Raw genomic sequence first — 12,067 nt, 5'->3', positions numbered from 1 at the left:
CAGAGTCCCCAGGCAGGGCTGGCAGAGCGGTGGTCAGGCAGGGGCACCCACAGGAAGCAGGCTGGGGGAGGGTGGCGGGTATTTTCAGGGAAAAGCAGACAGCCTGGAGCCCTCCAGGAGCAGCGCCCTGGATAGGGAGGTTCTGCTAAGCTTGCTGCCCCTGGTGAGGGGAGAGAGCAAGGAGCGCAGAGAGGATCTGAGAGCTCTGGAAGCCAGTCTGAGCCCACTGTCTGCTAGGAATTCTCATTTATGGCGTCCTGGGAGGAAGGCCGATGAACACCACGGAGGGCTTAGCCTTCAGCCCCTTGTGTGAGGCACTCTTCCTCTGGGCTGCAGTCTCACCATTTGTGAAGAAACGTAACTGGGGCAAGGTTTCTGAGGAGTAGCCCAGACCTCCTTGGAAACAGGTGGGTCCTTCCCAAGCCCAAGGGTCATCTGGGGGTGTCCTTGAATGGCAGCGAGGTGTGTAGAAGGTACAATAGGGACCCACCTGTGACCTTTGCCCTCCCGCACGTCTCCAAGCCTCCCAGCTGCCTGTGAGTAATGAAAACAGCATCTTCTCCAGAGGAGGCAGCTTGTCTCTCCAGGGAAGCTAACACAAATCTACCAATAGACTATGCTCAGGGGCAGAAAGGTCTGCAGGCTGGCCCCAGCTCCTTATGAAGGTCTGACCTGGTTCCCTGCACCTCTGCTTCCCCTCTGACTAGGTCACCAGCTGTCTGGGCTGCCTCTTCCTCTGATTGACATCTCCCCAAGGATTGTTCCCGGGTCCACATCTGCCCTCACTCTGCCTCTGCTGAGCTCAGTGAGGGCCTTCCTGGCTCTTGCAAGGGTCAAAATGAAGCTCCTCTGCCTCTTCTCCTATCCCCTGCGCCAACACGCATCTCTCATAGACCATAGACTCCGACACTGATTCTGCTCAAGACAGCCCCATGATCTGGCCTCCAGGACACCTTGACAGGTCATGCCTCCAGCCTCTTGCCCAAGTCGTTCCTTCATCCTTCAAGCTGGGAGATCTCTGATTGGTTCTTTTTTTTTTTTTAATTAAATAAATTTATATATTTTAGTTGGGGGCTGATTACTTTACAATATTGTAGTAGTTTTTGCCATATATTGACATGAATCAGCCATGGGTCTACATAAAAATATGGAACGCTTCACGAATTTGCGTGTCATCCTTGTGCAGGGGCCATGCTAATCTTCTCTGTATCGTTCCAATTTTAGTATATGTGCTGCCGAAGCGAGCACTCTGATTGGTTCTTTAAGGCCCAGTGACACTGTCACTTCCTCAGTGCGGCCATTCCTGAGTCACTCTCCTGGCCCTCCGCGTATACACACCCTTGATATCCCCTGGCCGACCTCGAAGCTAATCTGGGGCCTCATCACCTTGGTGACCCCAAGAGCTCCTGGGTCATAAATGTTTGGAAAAACTGTGGGCTGGACGCTGTGGTCGGGGCCAGAGTGGGGCTGGTCTAGAGGGCAGGTGTGTGACCTGGGAGTCCCTCCTGTGCTATCACCGCATTCCCTTGACAGCTGGCATGCAGGCCTCTCCCTGGGAAGATGGTGTGGTTGCCTTTGCTGGTAGAGGCTCCAGGGGGGCAATCCTGTGTGCTGCCCTGTAGGTCCTGGATATCTGAGGAGCTGAGACAGTGGCTGGATATGGAGTCCCTTCTGCTGGCTGAGAAGGGTCCCCACTCTCTCCTGGGGCTCCAGCCCATGGCAGAGGAGTTCAGATAAGCCCTCATGCCCCTGGGTCTCTCTGGCATCTGCTAGGAAGAAGCAGTGAGTCATAGCAAAGGTGACATGGGCAGAGAATGCCCTACATACCGGGAGATGCTGCTCCCGGCAATCCGCTCGTAGTGGCTCATTGCATCCTCCCAGCACCCTGAGATGAGAGACTAGCTCTCATTTTACAGATGAGGAAACTAGTCTCCAGAGAATAAGCAAATGAATGCACGTGGGCCACGGGTGGGTAAGACCCACCCTCAGGCAGCTAGGCTTGGAGTCAGAGGGTCCTTGATGGGGCCCCGTGGAGACCTTCCCACACTTCCGTGCACTTGTACTACAGCCCCAGCCTTGCTGGCCCTGATGGTTGGGTAGGCAGAGTGAGGCACAGTGAGATCAAAGAGCTCAGTGTCCCTGGCTGCGTCTGCCCATGTTCCCACATCCACGGGAGCCTTGGTGGCTGCTTAGAGAGCAAGGCCAGAGCTGCAAGGCCTCTGCCACCACCCAGGCTGCACACCGGTCTCCACGCTTCTGTGGGACTCATGCTTCTCGAGACACCAGGCCGTTTCCTGTCTGAGACCCATCTCCCAGCCCTCAGGGGGCCTATCCAAGGTGTAGGGTCCAAGGCAGGCCTGAGCCCTGCAGGGATTTGATCCCCCACACTCTGTGCCATTAGGATCTCCTGAGGTGGCCCCTTTTCCTCAACCTCAGGCCTATAAGCCTAACCTACCACTCCTTGGGGACAGTTTTATTGCTCAGTAGGTAAAGGTTCTGCTTGCAATGCGGGAAATTCGGGTTTGATCCCTGGGTCGGGAAGATCTGGAGTAGGAAATGACAACGCACTCTAGTATTCTTGCCTGGAAAATCCCATGGACAGAGGAGCCTGGCAGGCTACAGTCCATGGGGTCGCAAGAGTGGTTTCATGACTAAACCACTACCACCACTCCTTGGGGACAATTTTGTTAAAACTTCAGCCCACACTGGGGTGGAGAATCAGCATGGGAGGCTGGGATTTGGGAGCTTACTCACCCAGTAGGCAGGGGCTCAGTGGCAGTCTGACCCACTTTTTGGCTGTGCTAGGTCTTCGTTGCTGTGCGGGCTTTTCTAGTTGTGGCAGGCTGGGGCTACTCTAGTTGCCGTGTGTGGACTTCTCATTATGGTGGCTTCTCTTGTTGCAGAGCACAGGCTCTAGAGCACAGGCTCAGCAGTTGTGGCTCACAGGCTTAGCTGCTCCTTGGCATGTGAGATCTTCCAGGATCAGGGATCGAACCCGAGTCTCCTGCATTGGCAGGCAGATTCTTATCCACTGTACCACCAGGGAAGCCCAGTCTGACCCATTTTGTCCATCCTCCCAGAACCAGCTCTGCACCCTCAGCTCAGAGGAGACTCTACCAGACCCTCTGAAGTTCATGGTCCAGAGTGAGTATGAGCTGTGTGGAGACATTAGCCTCCATGGCCTGGCAGTTGGCACAGGGCAGTAGTAGTAGTGTTAGTCACTCAGTTGTGTCCGACTCTTTGTGACACCGTGGACTGGAGACTGCCAGGCTCCTCTGTCCGTGGGATTCTCCAGGCAAGAATACTGGAATGGGTGGCCATTTCCTTCTCCAGGGAATCTCCCCGACCCAGGGACTGAACCTCTGTCTTCTGCACTGTAGACAGATTCTGTACTGTCTGAGCCACCAGGGAAGCCCAAATATAATGTCAGTGCTATGTGAATAGCTGAAGATGAGTGAAAAATTCAAGTTTTGGCTTTTGGAATTTCGTGGAATTTGGGGCAGGGCACACGTGATACCTGCAGAATGAATATGTGACATTTGACCAAGACACAAGGTAGAGAGGTTGTCTCCTAAGAGTTCAGGGGAGGGCAGTCGGGGGGCCTTTTAGGGGAGACAGTATTTGAATCTGGGAGCTACAGACCAGCCCTACCCACGTGGCTGGCTCTACCTGCAGAATGTGTGCTGGAATTTCTTCCTTGTTCCAGCCACCCAGCTCTCTGCGTGCCTCCTCTCCCGCAGGCAGGGGCTGGGTGCACAGAGAGGACTGGGGAGAAGGCTGCCTCATGGTTGGGGGTGGTGTGGGAGGGCTGCAGTGAGGAATGGGGTGAAGAGAAGTTGGGGCAATTTGGGCTTGAGGACAGGAATTGCGGGTACTTCAGGAGAGGACAAGGGGCCAGGCAGCTGGGGGCCCCAGTTTTCCCCCAGGGATTGTGAGGAGACCAGCAACTGGGAAGGGGGAAGGGAGAGCAGCGACCTCCTTTTGAGGATGAAATGTCCCTCTGTGCCCCTGACCAGCATCCTGGGGAGTCAGGACCTCACCAGGACTGCTGCCTGAAGAGTACAACTTGGGCCCAGAGACCCTTCCCTGTGAGCTGAGTGGATGTGACTGATGTAGAGGAGGCACACAGTAGGTGTTCAGACAGGCTGTGGACACCTGAATGCATCACTGTAAGTGGCAGGAACACAGCCCCTGCATGTTAGTCGAGGTGCTGGAGGCAGGCAGGCCAGAGGGTGGAGTGTGGATTTCTGATCTCTCCCTAGGCAGGCCCTGCCCCTTCTCTCCCTCCAAATCTGCCTCCCACCTTATCCCTCCATCTAGGTTGGTCTCTGCTCCTTCCAGCGGCAAACATGAGCTTTGCAGAAACTTGTCCTCGGATTAAACCTTAAACCACTGTCTCAGGGGAGCAGGGCAGGGAGGCCGGCCGGCCAGCCAGGCGGCATGTGGAGGGTGTACGAGGCTAGGAAGGAAGCCGCTCTCCCCATTCCAAAAGTTTGGGTCAGATCTCATACACAAAGGGGAGAAGTGAGGGGACCCTGGCTGAGTTGAGCATACCCAGCAGCGCCCCTAGTAATCTAGCCAGGTACCTTTCCTCTCTCTTAATGCTCATAGCTTCCTTTCTGGCCCCCTAGAAGCCAGAGGAATCCTTCAAAATCTTAAATCAGACTCTACTGCCCTCATTATCCTCAGGCAAGTCCTAGTCTTTCCTCAATCAGAGGCTACACCCCAACATTCAAGGGACCCTAGTCTGGAATCCCCAGACAAGTTTGCCCAGCCTCCTGCTCCTCAAGGACTCGGTATTCCCTTCTGTGAAATGGGTGCACCATGATGTTCTGACCAGTGTGAGCCAGAGGCCCTCATCCTTCCTAAGACTCCACAGATAGCACAAGTGGAGCCCCCGATTCCTGGATGCAGGTTCAGAGGCCAGGTAAGGCCAAGGGGTCCACTCCACCCAGTTATGTTTGGAAATGAAACCCTCACAGGACGGGATGGCACCCTATCCCAGGGTAGGGGGTGTAGACTTGGCTTTGCTGCCCTGCCAACCACACACAGAGCAGAGAGGTTCATCATTCTGGATGGAGTGCTTAGCAGGCACCAGGTTGGCCGGGGCAGGCCCAGCTCCCCACTGCCTGGCATCCGCCTTGCTACCCGACACTCCTCTAAGGCACAAGGCCATGAGCTGTAATGGGCAGATTCTCTGCACGGAGCCTTCCTCCTTGGCCAGTCCCAATGCTGCTGTGCCCCAGATGCCTTACAGCCCAGAATAGGCAATGGTGCTGGCCAAGATCCTCCATTTCCTGGCTCTTGGAGGATGGAGACCCAGATGGGATGCTCTGGCCTTAGATCTCTGGTCTAAGGGTAAGGACAGTGGCCTCGTATTGTAGCCCTTCCTCAGGGAAGGCCTGAAACCAGGCTAAGGGAGGAGGACCAGGATGGCAGGGTGCCCAGGGTCTGCCCATCAGCCCCTCCCCCTTCAGGGGGTTGCCTTATCTGGGCCCCATTTCCCTGCTGGCAAAGAGGGACCAGGGGAGGCCATGCCGCGGCTGTCACGGAAGGGACATTCCCCAGTCATTTGGAACTAAGTAAGTCCAGATCTCAGCTTGCAGGCCTGGCTGCAGGACCCTCCCTGGGCCCCCCTCCCCCAGGACTGTGGCCACACAGACACATAGAAGGGGTATGTGCAGCAGATGTGGGCCTGGGAGGCAGCCAGAAACCCCACAGGATCAGAGCCTGGCGCACTTAGCTTGGTTGGGGGCTTGCCCAGGTCTCCCCTAGCTCTGAGACACACCTCTGCCTGAAGAACTATGCCTGCCCCTGGGGGGTGGGCTCACTACTAGATTTTCCCTGCCTTTAAAGTCAAGGCAAAGTTGACCTTGAGTCTCTGGGGCTGTAGCTGGAGACACTCTCTCCTCAGGCCCGCTCTTCCATAGAGGAGGAAACAGCACATGGGCATCCATCCCTGCCCTGTCCTCAGCTCCAGGGAGTGGGTGCAGAGGCCCAAAGATCAGGGTAGGAAGCAGCTCCCAGCCCCTGATCAGAGTGCAGAGGGGCCTCTGGCAGAGCCCTTCTCTCATTCAGTGAGGATGCTATATACCAGTCTCTATTCTGGGTGCTGGGGAAAAAGGAAATAGAACAATTCCTGCCCTCTTGATGCTGATAGTCTACCAGGGGTAGAGAAATGGACAATAAACAATAAGCAAAAAGAAGAAGAAGTAAAGGAGGAGAAAAAGAGAGGAAGGGAAGGGAAAGTCAAGAGCATTGGGGTGGTGGTGAGAGATACAACTTGTGATAGGGACTGTCTGAACAAAAATCTGAAGGAGGTAAGGGAGAAGTCAGGGGGATGCCTACAGGAAGATCATCCAGGTTAAGTCAGTTCAGTCGCTCAGTCATGTCCGACTCTTTGCAACCCCATGGACTGCAGCACACCAGTCTTCCCCCGTCCATCACCAACTCCCGGAGTTTACTCAAACTCATGTCCATCGCACCGGTGATGCCATCCAACCATCTCATCCTCTGTCGTCCCCTTCTCCTCTCGTCTTCAATCTTTCCCAGCATCAGGGTCTTTTCCAATGAGTCGGTTCTTTGCATCAGGTGGACAAAGTATTGGAGTTTCAGCTTCAGCATCAGTCCTTCCAGTGAATATTCAGGACTGATTTCCTTTAGGATGGACTGGTTGGATCTCCTTGCAGTCCAAGGGACTCTCAAGAGTCTTCTCCAACACCACAGTTCAAGAGCATCTATTCTTTGGTTCTCAGCTTTCTTTATAGTCCAACTCTCACATCCATACATGACTACTGGAAAGCCATAGCTCTGACTAGACGGACCTTTGTTGGTTAAGGGAACAGTCATTGAAGTGTGGCTGGTGTGAGAGGAAGAGAGAGAGGAGGCTGTAGCCAAGAGCAGGAGGACATGAGTCAGAGATGAGGAGGGGGGCTGGGGAGACAGCCACAAGACAAGGACTTGGCTTTGACTCTAAAGGAAGTAGGAGCCATTGAGAACTTTGGGCAGGAGAGAGACATGCCCTGGCTTCCATTTTAACAGGGCTTCTCCAAATCCTGGCTGGTTAGCAGGAGGCAAGAGCAGAAGCAGGGAGCCTAGTAAGCAGGCTCCTGTCCCTGTCAGGCGAGAGATGAGATTGGCCGCGGAGGTGGTGGCTGCAGAGGCAATGGCTGCAGAGCTGGCAGCCAGGGAGAAGGTAGGAAGTGATCACCTGACATTTTGTATATTTTAAAGGTGAAGTTGAAAGGTCTAGATGGAGATGTGAAATTCCAGGCTGATTCAAAGACTTTTTGGCCTGAGCAGCTGGAAGGATGGGACTGTCTCAACTGAGTTGAGCAAACCCAAGGAGTGGCTCCAGATCCCAGGTCTTTTCAGCCAGACTCCGCATCCCCCACCCCTACCCAGTGGTCGGGGCTGCCCAACCATACATGACCCTGGGCCCAGGCACCCAGAAAAAAGGCCTGTGCCATGGGGGCAGGGGAGATGCAGAATTCCCATCTCAGTTCTTAGTAAAGATTCTTTTCTGGAGCAGATAAGGATTGAGCTCTAGGCCCAGGACCTGGGCTCCCCAGCAAGGGCTGGGCAGGCCTGAGTGGGTGAGGGATGGCTGTCTGGCCTCTATCTAAACAGGATATGCTCAGGCTGGCTGATGGTCATGGGTCACTTGGCAGCCAGCCAAGCTTAGGCCCACCCGACCCCCACCTCCCTCAATATACAAACATACACACACAGAGTAATACAAACATGGGATGAGATGAGTATGGGCAACTCAGATCCCATGACTCCCTCTTTTGTTCACTCTAAATGCACACGAGAACAGCGGCTGATGAGTCTCTGTGGGGCCCAGCCAGGAGAACGCAGAGAGACCTGGGTGTCTCGGTCTCTGGATGGGCTTTCAGGACCCCTACAGCCTAAAGAAGCTTCTGACCCAAACATTAGGACTGGCTTCCTGGGAGGTCATGTCTTCCCAGAGGCCTACAGGATCTAGGAGGAAATAGGAAAGGCATTCCAGTACAAGGGATCAGCATGTGTGAAGACCCAGAGATGAGAGAGAGGTCAGAACTCTTCAAAGAGCCTGGGAGGCCTTCAGGATTCCAGAGTGGAAGGGGAGGATGAAGCTGCCTCAAGAAGGGAGGCTGGCCCCTTGTGCAGAAAGGGACGGTGTGTGGAAGGTGATGGAGGTGGCCACAGGCTCTGGACTAGAGGAAACACAGGGCTTACACTGATACTGAAGTCGGGAAGAGCACTCCTAGCAAAGGGGACAACAGCAGAAAAGGCCTAGAGGCAGCTTTGGGGAGCAGCCAGGGAGGTGGGTCGTTCCAGCTTTTGATCGGCTCGGAGCCAGCCCCTGGGGCAGGCTGGGCAGGAGAAGGCTGAGCCGGGCATGGGTGACTCCTTACTGCCCGCCCCCCTCCTGGTGCAGCAAGCATGGCCTTGCACCCCCTCCTGGGGGCCCCCTTTCCAACACTCCCCCTCTCTGGGATCCAGTTCCGGGCCGGTGGGGGCTGGGCCAGAAAGCAGGCAGCGCCTGGGGTTAGAGGAGATGAGAAAACCAGAAAGTGGGGAAACCTGAGCCAGCAACGCTAGGGCTGGGCGGGCCAAGGCTTGCTCAGCCGGCTAGGCCCGGGAAACAGGTTCCCCGGAGACCCAGCCAGAGGAGAGTGCTGGTTTAGCGGGCCACCTTCGTAGAGGGGGCATGGCCGGTCCCTGAGGCCCAGGCCTGCCTTGTTCAGCCTTCCAGATGCAGAGACCAAGAGGGCAGGTTTTCTCTCAAGTTTACCCACAGTGGAGGCCAGATAGAGGCAAATAGTGTAGCCAGACAGAGGTTAGACAGGCAGCAGGAGGCCCAGGGCTGCACTTCAGCCCCCAGCAGCACAGCCGGGAGGAGCGAGAAGGAAACAAACAGGCATGAGCACTGCCAGAAACAAAGTCTGGGCCAGGCTGAAGGCTGGGGGTGTCGGGGGGAGACCTTCAAAACTCTCCTTCTTGTTACCAGCACTATCCCCATGGGTGGGCACCGGGACAAAGGGAGCCAGTTCTTTCCCAATTGTAGCCCTCACTATCAGGCTCTGTGGGACCTCAGGAGCTCTGGGAAGCTGAGCCCAAGGCTGCACAGCCAGGATGTCACTCCAAGGGCCTGTCCTCATGGAGGAAGGGAGAGGGTGCTGCTTCAGGATGGGAACCCCAGAGGCTCGGTCAAGGTGGGGAACCAGACCTGGCTTAACCATCTCTGAACTTCCTACCACCCTGCATGTCCAGACCAGCACTAGCGTGGGCCATGGGGACTGAGTGGGCCTGGGGTCTGAGTGTCCACAGAGGAAGGAGGGACAGAGGCCAGGCAGGGGTCAGCCTGGCCTGGCCTCTGTTCAGGTGGCCCCACGGGGCATCCTGGGTGGCTCTCAGGTGGAGCTGGCACAGCTGAGTGGCACTGAGACAGAAAGATAGAAGGACTCGGGGTGGCGGTGAGAGTGTCGGGTGGGGGCAGCCAGTCCAGAGGAGCTGGGTAGCAGGCAGGGAGTTGGCTCCTGGCCTCTTGGCTCATGTTCCCTCTTGGATCTGGTGTTACAGGGATTTGCCCTCTTATTCATTCAATAAAGATTTATTGAGCTCCCCAAGTGCCGCGTGTGGCTCTAGCACTCATTGCCAGCCCCCCCAGCACTGGTCTGCAGGCCCTTGGCTCCATGTGGGCCCCGTGGCCTGGCCCTTCCCTCCTGGAGCCTTCCGATAGCTCCGGAAAATGCTGCCCTTCCCACACCACGGCTGGTGGTTATAGGCCTCACTCCGCTTCTCCCAGTCTCCTCTTCCTCAGCTGTATAATGGGGACAGCAGGACTTGCTTCTCAGTGGGATTGTGAATGGCATGCAGGGCCTCCTGGTTGGGCATCAGGCTGGTTTCAAGGGGTCTTTGACCCCTGAAATTGGAGACAAAATCACCACAGGCTCTACGATGTTCCTCTCAATAATACATATTATATATAAAATAACATATATAGTGATACAAAGTGCTCATCCCAGCACTTCACACAACAGGACATGGGTGCACTGTGGATTCACTGCTGCAATTATAATTGTTTTGATTTCTATCGATTATTCAGCCTTCTCACAGTGATTACAAGAGAACTGGCATCATTCCATTATATGTAGCCAAGCCCAGCTCTAACTCTCTTCTCTTCCGCTGTCCCCTTCCTCCCACCCCACTGCCACCAAAGGCCTCTGTGTGCCGAGAGGCCTGTGTGTGTATCTGAGAGGTGCTCCATGGACAAATCAGCTGAGTCTCTTTCCTTCCCAACCCAGCACCCTGGAGTCATCTTTGCCAAGTCCCCACAGTTCTGCTTTAATGACCAGGATAATGATCATGATGGTAGTGGTGACAGAGGTGGCCAGGGAGCTCCAGGATGGTGGTGGAAGTGATGGCTTTGGAAACCCTCTGCAGTGATGGTGGCGTAGGCTACCCTGGTAATAGTGGTGCAGTGGCAGTGACCTCAAGGGTGACCCTCGTACAGAGAAGGGGGAAATGAGGAATGATTGACACAGTGTTTTTAAATGAGGCATGACGGCGAGAGATGCACAGGCGCTGTCACTGCAGCCACCGTATCTGCAGGCTGGTGTTTGCTCACATCCAGTGGCCAGCCTCCGCTTGGAGCACGCGGGCCAGCACTCCAAGTCTAAGTCCGAGTCAAGAGACCCTCAGCAGGATGCCTAACATCCCACCCCAACCTACATTTGCAGTCAACCAGCCAATAGGTCAGAGTGAGAGATGTCTTGGGTGGGGGGTTAGCCAGGAAGAGAAAGGAGAGGAGGAAGAGAGAAAGGCGAGGAGAGTGAGGAGGAAGCAGACAAGGAAAAATAGAGGGAGAGGAAGGAGGGGAAAACGGCTTCCCTGGTGGCTCAGATGGTGAAGAATCTGCCTGCAATGCGGGAGACCTGGGTTCAATCCCTGGGTCAGGAAGATCCCCTGGAGAAGGGAAAGGCAACCTACTCCAGTATTCTTGCCTGGAGAATCTCATGGACAGAGGAGCCTGGCGGGCTATGGGCTACAGTCCGCGGGGTCACAAAGAATGGGACAGGACTAAACACACACAAGGAGGGGGAAAAGGAGGGGAAAGGAAAGAATAGAAAAGAGAGAAGAGAAGGAAGGGGAAGGAATAGGAGAAGAGGGAGAAGGGAGAGGACAAAGAGGCCCATGCCCATTGGGACCTTGGCAAAGTGCGTGGGGCAGGGCTGAGACTGTGGTCCTGGCTGGTGAGGCCATGGCCTTGGCCATTGCATTAGGTTGGGTGGAAGGTCCCTTCCTGGGATCAAGGTGGGCACGCAGCTCAGTTGCAGGGCCCTCAGGTCATCAGGAATCCATCTGAAAGCAAATGTCCCTTTCAGGAACCCCTATCTGGCTTCTCTGGAATGTGGAAGTGTAAGGGGTGGGTCCTTGGGGCTACTGGCGGCTTGAAATAGGGCTGGCTGCTGAGGAGATCGCATGGAGCCCTAGAGCTGCTGGATGGAGCTGTAAGGGTGACCTGGCCTGGGCTGGAGGCGGAGGCCAGGTCCAGCAGTGTCAGCCGTCCCAGGGGCTACACTGCCACCTGCTGAGCGGCCCGGGCAGTCCTGGGTCCTGAGCCGCGGGGCTCACGCGAGGCCAGGCGTGGCGGGCAGCGAGTGGGAAGGACGGACCCGGCAGGGGGTTCGCAGGTGAGAGCAGCCTCTTGCTCTCTGGCGCGCCTGCCCTTCCCGCCAGGGAGTTGAGTGCCCGGGTAAACACCAGGCGCAGTGTGCGCGGTGTATCCACAGAGAGACAAAGCCGGGGCGGGGCGGGGGCGCCGCCCGCGAAGCCAGGGCGGGGGCGCGGGGTGCAGGTTAGCCTTACCGGGCGCGGGCTGCCCCACCGCCTGGGAGCCCCGAGCCTACCCTGCGGACAGGTGGAGCGGGGGCGGGACGGCGGCCGGGCGGGTCCCGCCCTGGGGGTGGGGCCGGGCGGGGCGGGCGGGGCGGGGCTGCGCTATGCAAATGTCGCCCACGGGCGGCCAATTGCCGGCGCTCCCCGCGCGGCTCCGAGCGCCCCGTCCCGCCGGCGGCCG

The 12,067-nt window shown here is 56.3% G+C and overlaps 1 non-coding gene across 1 annotated transcript; it reads right to left on the bottom strand.

The window, feature by feature from the left end:
* Positions 1 to 1,141: 1,141 nt before the first annotated feature.
* On the bottom strand, positions 1,142 to 1,248 carry LOC145522158 (U6 spliceosomal RNA). Its single transcript, XR_014065957.1, has one exon. It is a non-coding gene; the product is annotated as a U6 spliceosomal RNA (small nuclear RNA).
* Between the last annotated feature and the right edge of the window lie 10,819 nt (positions 1,249 to 12,067).

This window comes from Giraffa tippelskirchi, chromosome 9 (assembly GCF_054371585.1).
Source record: "Giraffa tippelskirchi isolate mGirTip1 chromosome 9, T2T-mGirTip1v1.2.pri, whole genome shotgun sequence".
Classification (NCBI taxonomy): Eukaryota; Metazoa; Chordata; class Mammalia; order Artiodactyla; family Giraffidae; genus Giraffa; species Giraffa tippelskirchi.
This window is presented reverse-complemented; position numbering and strand designations above follow the sequence as displayed.